Source organism: Coptis chinensis, chromosome 3 (assembly GCF_015680905.1).
Source record: "Coptis chinensis isolate HL-2020 chromosome 3, ASM1568090v1, whole genome shotgun sequence".
Taxonomy (NCBI): Eukaryota; Viridiplantae; Streptophyta; class Magnoliopsida; order Ranunculales; family Ranunculaceae; genus Coptis; species Coptis chinensis.
This window is the reverse complement of record NC_141458.1, coordinates 95,229,166-95,244,308: the sequence shown is the minus strand read 5'-3', so window position 1 is coordinate 95,244,308 and position 15,143 is coordinate 95,229,166. Positions and strand designations below refer to the sequence as shown.

General features: G+C 35.4%; 1 long non-coding RNA gene and 1 pseudogene across 1 annotated transcript; both read right to left on the bottom strand.

The window, feature by feature from the left end:
• Positions 1-5,252: 5,252 nt before the first annotated feature.
• LOC147511824 (uncharacterized) lies at positions 5,253-14,830 on the bottom strand. Its single transcript, XR_015217085.1, has 3 exons — positions 14,705-14,830; positions 5,356-5,884; positions 5,253-5,272 (listed from the first exon to the last, which is right to left on the bottom strand). It is a non-coding gene; the product is annotated as an uncharacterized LOC147511824 (long non-coding RNA).
• Positions 6,973-9,136, bottom strand: LOC147511825 (3-ketoacyl-CoA synthase 10 pseudogene; annotated as a pseudogene).
• Positions 14,831-15,143: the final 313 nt, after the last annotated feature.

The window sequence follows — 15,143 nt, the reverse complement described above, 5'->3', positions numbered from 1 at the left end:
ATCGATCCAAAGAAGGCCTAAATTCTCGCCTAGGATTTGGGTAGTGATCAAGTAAGTAGACGTGTGAACTTCTCTATTTGGAAGAACTACTCCTCTGTGTCATTACTCATATATCATACATTTTGAGGCTTTTGGTTAGATTCTTATAGGATATGAAAACTAAGTTGTCTAACCGTGGGTCCCAGAAACTTACTGCTGTGTACATTTAATGATAGTCAGTGCATGAATAGTCATAAAAAGATGTAAAAACTATTGCATACGTATTAAATTAATTTTCTAAGAACAAGTCTTAATTTTGATGCTAGGGTGAGATTTCTAAATATTTTTCATCATAGAAAGAGAAACGAGAATTTGTCACTAAATACATTTATTTAGTGATAACCCGAAAAAACAGTAGAATCCTAAATATTAATGCTACAAGAACACTAATACGTAATCCTACCATTCTTACGTTTAAATCAATATTTCTTACTCTCAAAACAAAATCATGCAATACAACGAGTAAGGATTCGTTCCACTCTTAAACCTTCAAGACTTAAATAGAATTCAATTTATCAAACACAAGGAACAGTGAGAGTGATGTGTTATATGAAATATCTATTTTATGATTATACTACGGATTCAATTTATACTAACAAGATACGATAATTCAACTACGAAATACTAACTGGACTCTATGATAAGGAATTAGGGGATTGATTCCGCGCCTTTCTACTTAATCTACTAACAAAGAATCATGCCGCGACTCCAAATTGAAATGTTCAATTTGGTAAATCTAATCCCTAACTATTCATGGCAATCTCTACCAAGTAATAACTAGCATGTGAAGCATTAAACCCATTCTCATGGTGAACTAATTACTTCTAGAATTGAATAGATTATCAGGACGAATTCTAAGCTAACAAAATCAAGTTTTCACCGAGGCTTCCTCAACCCCTCTAATGGAGGGTTAGCCTAGAGTCATTAAACTATCATTTCTCATGGAATCTAAACAAGACATAATATAAAGATTTGAACTTTATTTGTTTAAACTCAATTCGAAACTACTCATGCAAAAATTGAATTAAACTAATAATGATAACAAACAAGAATTTAAACTAGATCTATAAATGTAAGATGACAAAATCGAAATGACTAATAATAACTATTTTATTTATCTAATGAAATGAAGAACAATGATTCAAATGTTTAAACTAAAACAAGAATTTGCGACTAATTAATTAAAACTAATTAGATCTAGATCTACTTTTTCTAACCTAACCCTAGCTACCATTACAAGGAACTAGTTTTCTAAATAAAACTAGATAACTTAAGAACTAAGTTTTACTTTGTTTTTATATGTTTCAGATCCAAAAATCGTGCATGGGCTTGGAGCCATGTTTTGGGCCAGAGAATCAGGCCCAAAACCCAATTCTTTCAGTCCAAAAAGGGCTCTTCAGCTGCAGTTGGCTTTGATAAATGTTTCGTCCACTTTTTCTCCTCTGATTGAGTCAAGGCTTGGACCATTGGAAAGCTCTTTCCGAGTCGGTCGTTTTGACATAAGGTAGACCCAATTCCGAGGTCTGAGTCCAAAGATATGGTCTTCGGAAGTTCTCACCGACTTTGTGCATCGCTTTTACGCCCGCGTGGACTTTGACTTTTCATCTTTTGACCGGCTTTACAAAGGCTTTGTCTTCTTGAATCTTGGCCTTTAATCATAGAACTTCTTAGCAACCAACCCTTTGCTCCATTATCTCGCTAAAAGTGGTACATATCTGCATTATAATGGACTTTGAAGCCCTAAATACATAAAACACGTGAATCGCAAGATTAACTCTTAATTATTACTCACATAATTGGTCTAAAAGTATGATTATTAAGGGGTTAAAACTACATTTTTGGGCTCTTATCATTTAGACATTAAGTAACTATATACAACTATGCATGCCTAATTTTTGCAAAAGGTTCTCACCACCCCCAAACAGTCGGACACTGTGTCCTCAAAGTGTTAAGAGGAAGAAAGAGTATACCTGAGAGGCTTTGAGCAAAAATAAAGCTGACATCTTCCACAGAAATTTATTGTAACACACTATATATTATACATCATAAAAGTAGAAGCATACTGTTAGAGTAGCACACTGTTAGGTTATTTATTTATTTCACATCAAAACGTAAAACAAATATGTATATGCATCAACTCACATTGCCCCATCCTTGAACTGGGGGATAGTCCCTCCTTGCCTCGTCCCCGTAGAAATGCCATTCCTTCGCATCCCGCCAATCTATCATAGCTTTCCAGACTTCACTCCACTTCCTCTTCTTTGCATTGTCTAAATGAGCTATCATTTTATCATCATTAGGGAAAGAGCAAACTTTCTTAAGATACCTTGCAGGGCGTGTCCATGTCCGAAATCGCAAAGAACGAATTATCTTGTTTGTTGGACACATAGAGTCGACCTTTACCCAGTCCTGAAAGGTGGCCGCAAACTCAGGGAAGTACGTCCTCACTATCCTGCATGCTGTTACTGGCAGGGTGATATAGTGTTGCCGAAAAGACCGGGCCTTCTTAAGATTCTCAATTACTAGTTCTGTAATGTCGAAGGTGGTATGTTGCTGGGCCAATGCATGGAATGTCTTACATACTGACTTTGATGCAGTGGAAAAATGCCAATCCCCCATGATGTTCAGAAGAATAAATAACATGGCAGTTCCAACATTCATGGTCATACTGGCTAGTGGAATAGTGAATTCCGGCCATTGGCCAGCTTCGGCACGTTCTTTGACGTGGGCAAGGCCATCGCCATACCGGGCAGCAAAATCTTCCCTAGAATAGTCATTAAGGTCATTCTCTATCATGTATTGAATGGGGAGATCTGGCTGAAGAGGAGGAAGGTCTAGAGCCATAGCCACTGTTGGCTCATAAAAAGCATGTCGGGTGTTACCAATACATAGTGTAAAACTATTCAAAGGGAAACCCTGGACAGCTGGTAGATCTTCCATGTTATCATAAAAATAAGTTGCCAAACCTGGGGAGTATGTCTGCTCCGGGTGTAGAATAAGAGAGTTCCAACCAACTCGAGTGATGTAGTCTCTGAAAAGATGTCCATATGCCGGAGAATTCAGCAACGAGTGGAAAGATTGTTCTGGAATCATCTTTGGAGCTTCCATTGTGTGAAAAAATTGTGACCTGTTTAGAAAAGGATAAACAAATATTAGAGTATGATGAGAATAATTAAGTAAAAACAAATTACCATACGAAAATTAAAAACTAAAAGGACAATGATAAATAATATAGAATTGCAAAATTTAAACACTACTACAGAATAACACTTATACCACTGTTTTTAAGTGTGGTATAAATATATTTACCACTGTTATACAATCGTGACAATAGGTGGTGTGGTATATATATAATAGCAAAATTGTGGTATATATATTTAACGGATACCACAGTTTTTCAAAGAACCGTGGTTTGTATGCCCATTATATACCATGGTTGTCAACAGAACCGTGGTATATAAGCTATTGAAACCGTGGTTTATATTAGTGTATGTGTTATAATACCGTGGTATATAGTTATACTAAACACTACGGTTTAGTCCAAACTGTGGTATATATATATATATAATAATAATGCTAGTAACAGTCTTCCAATGCTAGTAACAGTCTTCCACTTAAAAACCGAACCTGCATAACAAAATTTACACAGCCTGCCTACATACAACATTTCCATCTTCCCAACAAATTCCAAAATGTATAATAAACTATCAAACATTGCAAAAAAAGATAATAATAATAAAAAAAAAACTTCCATTAATTTTTTTGAGTGCACTAAGAAAACAAACTTCAAATTCCTTTTCATAAATTAAAATGGAAGACTCATAAATTAAATTGGAGGGTCCTAACATAGCTAAAACTCATCCTCATTCGCTTCGAATTTGAAATACCCCATTTTCCCCGGATGAACTGAATAATATCGAAGTCGAACACCGTCAAGTTCATCTTTGCGTGTATGTCTCCTTCAGTTCTAGTTAAGTTACATGGCCGACATATCCCTTATCTTGAATCACCTGCAAGAGAGAAATCGATAAGAACTTCCACATTCTTGACTGATGAATATCAACTATCAACCTTAATAAAACATAAAATAAAGAACATGTACTTTCGCATGACATAGACCAAAAAGCTAGTTTAGGAATATAAGTGATTGAATGTCACTTCTTTTAAAATCTTCAGTAGATTACCAACAACATTTAAGATTATTGGCTTGAGACCTAATGTGATGTATACATGTTTAAAGATAACACATGTCAAATGGTAGTGTAAAGTGCTACAAGCTTACAATGAGGTAGAGCAATCGAACTTGAGTAATTCTCAATGAATGACAAAGAAAAATTAACTACAACTACACCACCTATTGGAAAAAATTAAAAATAAATAAAAATAAAAAATAAAAAATAACTACACTAGCCATGAGTCAATACTTGACGAAGTGAAAGAACAAAAATATGAAAACACTTACTTTGGCCATGACTTAATGCCGAAATTCAGCAAACCTACAATACTATTGGCCGGTTTCATTCAGATAGATCCCTTACCACCACAAAGATATTAGGAGCATGCATGCATGCACCGTTTAGGTAGGAGGAAAACTCCTATATCTAATGAGTCCAATTAGTGGATCACTTTTATGGTAATCTTAAAAGCTATGTAACCATCCCATCAAATAATAATTTCTATATTTTTGATTTTCTGTGATCATCGTAATTTAATCAAACTTATTTTAGCTTTGACCAAATATACCAAGGTGGGAACATTTGAATTCTATGACCTTATTCCCTTCCAATTTCTAACATGTGCAAACTGGCTACTAAAAGTGGAATATATGTTCAAAAGTATAACCGGGGCCTTCTTTGTTTTAATAAAATGACTAGAAGCAATGTTTTCAGTATATATAGATTACAACATTTAAGTGTCAGGCAGCTAACATAAACCCTACAAGGTAAGTACCAACTCTACCCACTTCGCAGTCATTGAAAGCATTGAATTCACACAGGTAAAAAAATGAATATACCTTGACTGCATATGCTCGAAAGGTAGATTTTCTGGAAGCCAGCCTCAACGCATTTTTATGAAACCTCACATCCCTTATGTCCTCGATCAGAGATCTTACCTTTAAGAAAATCGAACATTAAAGAGAACAGTCAGAAAAATCCAAATGGATAAAGAAAATGGGCATAAACAGTCATGTGACTCACCATATATATATACATCTGGGATGTCATCAAAAGCACTGTTGTCCAAAAAAGAAAAGAAGGATAAATGCATCAGAGAAGCAATACTGCAAACATATGAGGTTCAGCTTGAACTACATACTGATCAAATAGAAGCTTTCATATTTGAATGTAATAAAACGGTAGTGGCTGAAATTCTCTAGGGGAGTCACGTTTAGCTTCCAAGACTCGTGTCACCTTTTCTGAATATAGAAATGGAAGTGTATATTCAATTTGAGATATACTATATATACATATGGTCAATATATTTATCTGGTATAGAACTCTTATGCATTATCTAGAACCATCCAGCTTGTAAGTGATAGGAGTGGAGCTTGTTTATACTATATACCGACATCAACAATAGCTTTAGTGTATCCACTAATAATTTCACTCGGGTGCAATCCAGACTTGATAAGCTCCTCAGCATTTTGTAAAAGTTCCCTAGAAATGATATCGTTAGATTAGCTCCATCACCAATTTCCTCCTACTATGCCTTTCTAGCTAACACCAATATCTTTGCTCCAAGTGTATTAGCTATAACCATCTCTCTAGACACTCCTGCAACTACCCAGAATAGGCCCGCAGCCATTTGATCAATTAACAGTAGTAGAAAGTAATGTCTCAACAACCTGCAACAAGGCAATCCAGCATGTCATTGAAAGCTAAAAAGAAGAGAACTCTAACCTCCTCGATGAAACTTATGTCTCGAACTTCGAAAATGAGACCACACTACACCAAAACAGTTTTTTGTGATGCCAAAATAATCACAAATAATTTTAGTGACACTATTTTGGCATCACAAATATAGTGTCACAATTATGCCCATTTTTTTGTGACGCTAGTTTGGTGTCACAAATAACTGGCGTCACAAATTTTGTAACGTCACAATATTTTAACGTCACAAAATTTGTGACGTCAAAATGGCATCACAAAATGTTAGGCGACACAAATTTTGTGACTTCATTTTACGCCACAAAAAATATTTTTAGAAAATAATAATAATAATAATTAGTTGTTATACATCCACCGTGGATATATAGCAACCAATTATTATTATTATATTATTCAAGATACAACTAGCCCTAGCCACCACCGATTGCTATATGAACTAGCCAAGATACAACTCTTTGAAAAAACAGTCATTTCCATAAAATACACAATTCCATTCAAGAATAAAACATTCATTTCATCACTCAAAATTATCAAGTCATTTGTAAACACCAAATACTTCAATTTTCCAAGCAAAAAAGTACATTACACTATGCTTACAACTAACTAGCTATAAAGAAAGTCTTCTTATTAGAAAATGTCCAAGTGGCAATATCGACCACCTCTATCCTTCAAGGTCGGCAACAAACAAATGCCACATGCATATTACCTGTTTCATTTAACAAAAGAGTTTAGATAGACTTCTACTTTAAAATGTAACGAGAGATATATACAACAATAGGTTCACTTATACTCATTAAAACTAAGTGACATAGTTTCTAGTCTACCAAATTAGTAACACGAAAGTAACCATGCCACTAGGATATCAAAGAAGCTATAGGCCATTACTATTTGACAACTTTATAACCAACTTCCATTTTATGTATCCCTCCTAAAGATTGATAGTTTGTGTTAGTTAATTGCGGGTTTCAAAAATGGTATATGAATTTACGGAATCTAGGGGCTAACACAAAAATGATTAAAGAATGTATTGAATACCGAAGCTCGGTCATCGAAGACCTTTATGAGTTTGGACAAGGTGCTCAAGACGATACTTAGCCTGTTGGAAATCTGGTCTTTGGTTTGAGAGAAGTACAATAGAGCATCCCATGCGGAAGTAACAATTTGGTATAAGCATTGAACGGTTCTGCGACCAGGGTACCAGTTAAAAGTGACCATCTCCGTTCTCACCACGATAGCATAGTTAATTGGATTAGCTTGGAGCATGTCCCGAGCCAAATTAATAGCAATGATGCCCGTACTACATCACATCCCCCCAAGATTGAAGCTAAGGATGTTCCCTCTCATCTTGTAGTGATTTACTATCATGGTGATGATGATGGAGTAGGGTTGAAGAGGCTACAGATTAACAACAAGAACTCCAACATCCTTTGGACGAATTCGACATTTTTCAAACAGTTCATCAAGGGCCAAAGATGATTGTTGAAGCTTCTGCGTGGCCTTCTTTCATGGTTGAACAATTCTCCGGTGACCATATTGCCTGGGGTATGTATGTCTCATCACCAATGCCAGATGCTTCTAGAATTCGGTTTTGAAATTCAAGACTTGCTTCATCAAATTTACCAGATTTTCGAGCTAACTCAATAAAATCCTCCTTGGATACCTGTTCCATAATTCAAATGTTAATGCCGTAGAACCCTAAAACACTCTAAATAAAAAGACCACTTATGATTTTGTCGGACCTCATGACTACTAATGCGTTGTAAAGCAAAGATAATTAACTTCACTTTTAAATTAAAGGTTGTGATCATGGTATAAATTGTATATTGATTCTATTGGACACTAGATTTTAAGGAGTTAAGATATGATCAAGTCTTGGTATAGGTCTTACACCAAAGTCATCTTTGTAGACCAAGAGTTCGGTAGTGAAAAGTGAAAACTTTGATAGTGAATGTGGCAGTTGGTTCATTTGGTTGAACCTAAAATTATGACAAAAATAGAACACCTAATTGACATGTTCTGATGTTCATCACAAGCTTTAATTTTACTTTCTATTAAGCATACAACTTAAGTAGGGGATCTTTTCAAAAACTCACAATTTTATAACGAAAAAAACATAGGAAATCCTCGGCGAGAACTAGGTCCCGTGTACGCATGTCATCCTCTCGCACCTTACTCTGCTCATTGTCTAATCGCGGACTCTTGTCTCTTTATCTTGGAGGTCATGTATGCTCGATATCATCTTTCCAATTTGATGACAATGTGCATGTTAGTATCTTCCATGTATTGTGAATTATTGCTTATCTAACTTCTTACATATCCAATGACATTATGACACTTAGTGGTGTTTCTATTATTCTTGGTTACAAATCAATTGCATTATAACTACGTCAACTTCAACTACTTCAAATGGAAGTGATGAGTTTATTAAACTGCTACAGTTTCTCAAAATTCACATGAAGTTAGTCTGCTATTAATTAATTAAACTTTTAAGTATATGTTTCTACTTAAGTTGCCACTTCTGATCTACGACTAAAAACAAATCAGACATATCAGATGTACGTGGGTTAAAGGTTGAATTGATTTCATGCATCATATGTTTTATGAATTTTAAACAGATAGTTTATGAAAGTAGTGATTCATTCATATCCATTGACACAATATACTGATATCCATATTTCAGTGTAGACTTAGAAGGCTATGCAATCAATATAAGAAATAAAACTATATGAGTACTATTTGATGCATTTATATGATACCATTCAGGCCCTTAATCTGAGTAAATGATTGCATTACCTTGAGCTCATCATCAGGTCGATAACACACAAAATTGATGAGATATATAGGCCTAAGCCTTGACATGAAGTAGACCAACAGTATAAACACTTACACGCCAAAAGAGAGCAAGCAAGTGTAGCAAGGTCGTAACGCTGTATCTTCCCATATCTTGGTCCATAGCCCCTCCCTACTAATACTTCCTACTTCAGCACTAAACACCAACACCAACACTGGTATAGTTGCAAGATATATCGCATGGTTGATAAGATAATGGTATCCTAGTTTCAGATACTTAAGGTTCAATCGATTGACCAAAATCAGGTAAGCGATGACATACCCTTACTTGAAAAGTTAGTGAACCTGCATCAGGGACCTGATGATTCAATTCCACGGTTAACAATCTCAGTAGAAAGAAGAGCTTGTTCTCCAACCATTGTGGATGTGAGAAAGAGACCAAAAAATATGTGAAATGTGATTGACTAAAGAAGATAATGAAGGCAACAAATACAACAAAAATTCAATTCTCAGTCATTACTACCGTGGTCCTTGCTATAATAGTATAATGCACCAGAATGACACTTGTGCTTTGAGCGATACGACACTCATAAATCATAATCATAAAACAAATAAGCCAAAGTGCATGTTTAGTGTCGAGACTCATTATGTATCAATGCTACTTGATTTGTGGACTGGACTACAGGTGCACGTTAGCTTCGAACTACACAAAATTCTATATTGCACATTTGAAGTAAATCAACAGTTCAACGGGCAGTCATGAAAAAAGAGTCGAATTGTAGATTATTACCTCGACGAAGCAATCATGGAAAAAAGATGAATCGTTGCTTTGGTGCCAAACCGGTGCTTCTTTGAATTGTTGAGATGCCACCGATCCTACCAGTTGAATTGTTGATGAACACCATGGTTGGGTTTTCAGATCTGCTCTTTCTTCTGCTGCTGAGAAGAGAATGAGAGTGAGAGCCACATTACTACTTAAGTATAAGTAGTAACCTACATTTGTTTAAATCAACTAAAAACTACTTACAGTGAAAAAGATGCTTAGCTAAGCGTTTAGCTCGGCATAAACTCAAACAACTAACAACCTCTCATTTCCTTCACAACAACACCCAATCAAATTAGCCAACCTCTCATTTCTCAATAGCCCAACTAACTTCTTCCTAAAAAACACAAAAAAATAAATTAAAATTAAAAATAAAAAAATAAACTAAACGAAAAATTTGAGGTTAGAGATCGAACGAGAAATTGAGTGTTAAAATCCCCCACCCCCTCATAGTGCCCGGGAACGCAAGTTTGATCGAGGATTTATAATGAAATAGGATTGAGCTGACCGAATGGACACTCAATAGCGAGCTTCGGTAGTGTAAGTTACATTGACAAGGATACATGCGTCCTTATGTGACATTGATAATGATGTGTCTTACACAAACGATATATTTCAAATTGAGGTATATCGATGCAATATGTGTTTGTGTTCTATCCGACATGATTTTTTTTAATATGGCGTGTTCATGTAACATGGAATCTAACAAGTATAATTTTATTCTTTGCCTTTCTAAATAATATTTTCCTTCCTCCAATCTAAATTTGTCCCCATTAAACTTGATCCTTCCTTGTGCAAATTGACTACTTCTGTGAAAACCAACCTATGCCTCTACATATAACTCTCAGCTTTCTAAACACCTCAAGAGCATTAGCATGGCTATGAAACCAACAAATAAATTGGATCTATTGCACCCGGGGAGAAAAATAAGATGTTGTGTTCGATTTTAGATAACAGCTTATGATAGATTGGATACAACACATTGTTTCTTATCTATCACTTTATTTTGCTTAATGGATTCTACTCATCACAGTTCTAACAGAATGTTAATAAACTAAGACGCAAGGAAATCTTACATAAAAGGAGAAATAAACAATACAAATAAGAACTCATTATTCATTGTAATGCTCAACGCTAAAAAGAAATATTCATATAAACCTTGTGAGTCATGATCGGACACTAAGTTCAAAAAGGTTACCCGCATAACTTTAGAATGTGGTGCGGAATATATGAAACAAAAATAAGGTCATTTGAATAAGACAAATCAACACACACTTTCCAACAAGATATGGATTGGAAAGAATATAAAAATCACTCACAAAATATACTTACTTATCATATACACTAGATTTGCAAGGAAGTTTGTGAACCACAAATCAAGGCAATGGACTTGAACACGAAAGCACCAATTACACAGAGTAAAACCACAATTATAACTTCGCTTTCTGTAATTAACTTCCCTTCGGGCCATATGAACTAGAACACTTGTCAAGTGCTTTGATTAGGATTCTAACAAAGACCACCTCTTAACATTTATGTCGGTGAGGAAAAGAAGCGTCCCGCAAGAGAACACATGAATAAGTGATGTTGACTTATAAATCAAACTAAACAAGACATTGATATACACCTTGGCACATGGATGTTCCAATAAGCCGCAAGAAAATCAAAGCAGCCTATAAACCCGGAAGACAAAGGTGAAAGAATGTTAAGAACAAGAAATATAACATACATTCTGTAAATACAAATATTCTTGTCCTACAACAATAGTAGCATATATCACCTTGAAAACATCTCATCACGGACAAAAATGTGCTTGAAACATGATCATGTATCCACGAGATGATAAATCACGGAAGAATGATAGCACTATCCGGTTTTGAGACGCTAATACTCTAACTATAAGAACTTCGAAGCATATCTTGTATGACCCCAAAGGCTGGTTAACATGAAAGTCGATCACAATTGAGTAAGAATATTAGGAAAACAACATTCTTAAATAAACGCCGAGAAGAAAAAAAATAATAATGAAAACCCTAGTCCTAAACAACATACGAGAAATCTGAAATGCGAGAACAATTTGGGCAAATTTTTGAGCAGATGGGCGTTAATCGGCTCAAGCCAGTGTTGCAACATGTCCAGTCTGTAAGTACCAATCAACGTGTCTTTCTTCGAGGACCCAAAACTGTGCGATGGCTAATGATTTAAATTGAAACTCAAAACTTCGAATGTTGATTTGTCTTTCTTAAAAACACATGCTTTTCATTAATAAAAGGAAATTATAAAAAAATTTAATGATAATAAATAATATACACCACGAAAAGCAGAGAATGTTACGTTGATAAACCGATAATGTATACCGTGAGAGCGAGGAAGTGGGTGGCTTCAACAAATGCAACGCCTCGGATGAGTCACTCATTCCCTAAATTTGCTTTGTTAACCAATCAAAAGATCTTTCCGACCTTCAAAGACCAATCTTGGTATCGATTCTAAAGCGGTATAGCGTATGGAACTTGAAAATCACATACATTTCGTCATACTGAATAAAAGATAGGAGATACATTTCAAATCAATAAATATTGACAGTAGTTACCATCTTATCAAGATGAACGGCAGCTACCGTGAATCTAAGGTATTTATAGTGCATTTTCTCGTGCTTTTTATTGTCACTAAGGCATTTCAAGGCATCCGATAATATTCCCTGCAAGAAACCAATCCTCAAATTACTCACTCCTCCAAGTCACAAATAGAGAAATGAGTAGACACATTTAAATTGAAAGCAAACTTCTAAACCTTGCTAGACTTTTCAACCATCGGTCCCATTGCGGATGCAACTCCACCAACAACAACCAAAGTTGCCATAACCAAATTTTTGTTATTGTCATAATAAAGACAACCTCTAAGAGCACCAAATAACTCAGGCTGGGAGGCAAGTGAAAAGATAAGCTATTAATAAGCAATCAAAATTAGATAATAGCAGTCAAATGCATGAATAAAGTTAAATATGTGCATAATTGATATACTAAGGAAATAAATGAAAACCATACCGCCTCGGTCGGTTGAATGCGCTAGTTAGCTTCTTCTAAAATTTTATTCACTGAATTGATAGACTCCAAACGGATTTTGAACATCGAAAAACAAGCAAGCTTAGTACTACAAAGCAAAGAAACGTTGATTGAACACCACCACCAAAGACCCGGTCATTGGGTGCTTAACAATATCCAAATAATTAAGTTAATGCAGAATGAACAAAACCCCAACACACCTTTCAATCGGGGGCTAGACAAGTTCTTCAGAAAAGTAGGTGTTATCTTCCCACTAATATTTTCATGTGGAAGGCCATTGAATCCACCCGGCGGACATAGACAAGGTGGATTCGATGCTTTTACAGTTTTCCTTGGTGCTGCAGATGTACCCTATTGCAAATGATATTAAATACTAGAAGCAAAGCTCTTCGAAAAAATGTGTGGATAGAATGGCATACCTCAAAAGGATTTTTCTCATACTCAAAGATCAAGTGCACCGAGAAGTCACAGGGCTTAACATCGAAGAAATCCTTTAAAATCTGCAGAAAATATATTGGAAGCCGTCACTACTTTAGATCATCAAACTCCACACAAAACAAACTAAAACAATTAATAAAACGAAAACTAACCCGACCAATAAATTTGTGTATCTTGCCCAATAAGCTTGATAATCGTGATTCCCGATGGTAGCATTCTTGGATTGCAATCCAGTGTCTTTGCATAACTCAATTAAATCCTGCAGAGAAAATCCAGAAAAGCTTGATTAACATGACAACATAAAGATACACAGCCAAAAATGAATGTCACTAAAATGTGGTAGGAAAGAAATTACAACCACCTTAAGCTTTATAAGTGAAATACCAAAGTCTTCAACTGCCGAAACCATCCAAGGTAATCCCCTCACTAAGAACCTTCGGATTCTTGTGCTCTTTGCCTCTTTCATGATTTTATACAGCTATAACAGGTGTATATAAAACATGTTAGAATTATTTAGGAGAAAAAATAGTGAAGGACAATGAAAACTGCACATGAGGATGATGTACATATCTTGTTGAGGAAAACATAACATAAGACAACTTCCACAAATGACCATTAATATAAAAAAAAAAAAAAAAAGGTAAAACACGACGAGTCAAATATACGCACTCTCTCAAAAATGAAGCCTGGGCCGATGGCCTCAGAAAGAGGCAAGACACTTCATCGCATGAATGCGCGTTTTAATATCTGCTACTCGCTCACTTATACCGCAAATGAAGCACGATACATCGTTTACATTATTACGTCGAAGCAAGTTGGACCAAGTAGTGCGGACAAAAATATAATGCATACAAGCATCGGGCATAAGGGTGAAACAGAGCTATGGAAAACATTCATTCTAATAGGGTTGCTACTTGTAACTAAAATTTGGCGGATATTAGTTGCACACTTGTACTTGTAACTATGAAAGATATATATTGATTTCCTAGACTAGTTAGTTTCTAAATATGCTAACTGCTCAAATATAAATTAAAAGGTATAAATAAAAATACTCCGAAGTCAGCTGAATTGGTGTTTGAGATGATGACAATTTAAAGGGATTCATAGGTTTTAAAAGAAACACTACAAATGGCAAGAGCTATAGAAATGAGAAGGAGAGGAGAGGATGGGGTTAGATGATCTGTTTTGATCGAGATGGTTCTCGTTTCTAAATCTGATGCGAATTGGGTGGAGAAACTACGAAATGGTTCTCGTTCCCCGATGGCTTTCGAGTTTGACCTTTGCATATATCACGAACACGTCTTGTTGGTTTTAATTTTTTATTATCTAAAATCTTTATAACTTCAACGCTTATATGCCGTCACTAATTTTTCCAGAATTTTCTTTAAAAAAAAAATTACCTTTTGATTTATTGTGACGCTAAAAACCGAATACTGACGCCTAATTGCCGTCACAAAGCCTCAGAAGCCTATGCCACAAAATTGCAGTTATGGTGTAGTGCCATATAAAAATTTCATAACTTGAACAAGATGGATGGGTTTCTAAATCCAAGTTATCGAAATCAATAAAGTTGAAATTGAAGACATACAATACAAAATGGCTGGAATACAACAGTTTCTTTTAAGAATCATAGAAAAACAGAAAAGAAGCATCATCAATCTCACCTTTCGACATTAGGATCATAACCAATAACATAGTAAGTCATGCCCACCCAGAGGAGAACTTCACTCAATGAAATAGGTATCTTAAGGAGCCATGTAGGAAATGAATAGGCCCAAGAAGGATAAAAGCGGGGATGGCTCTTCTTCTTATCAAATGGGTGTCTTTGAGTTCTTCCCCTACCTTGCGCCCACATGGAACGCGATTGAAATGCATCTGCAAATTCCTCGGACAAAAATGTAGTAATACGCTTCATCTTTACGGGACAAGATCGCTATCTTGGTCTTTCTTGATGTAACCTAGTACAAGAAGAACTTCCGATAAGTTTACCAAGAACATCAATCCCAACCGAAAAACATTGAAACAGATATTTAAGACCATTTAAAAAAGGAGAAAATATATGATTTTTTCGAAGTCTTACTTCCTGCAAGAAATCTGCAACCC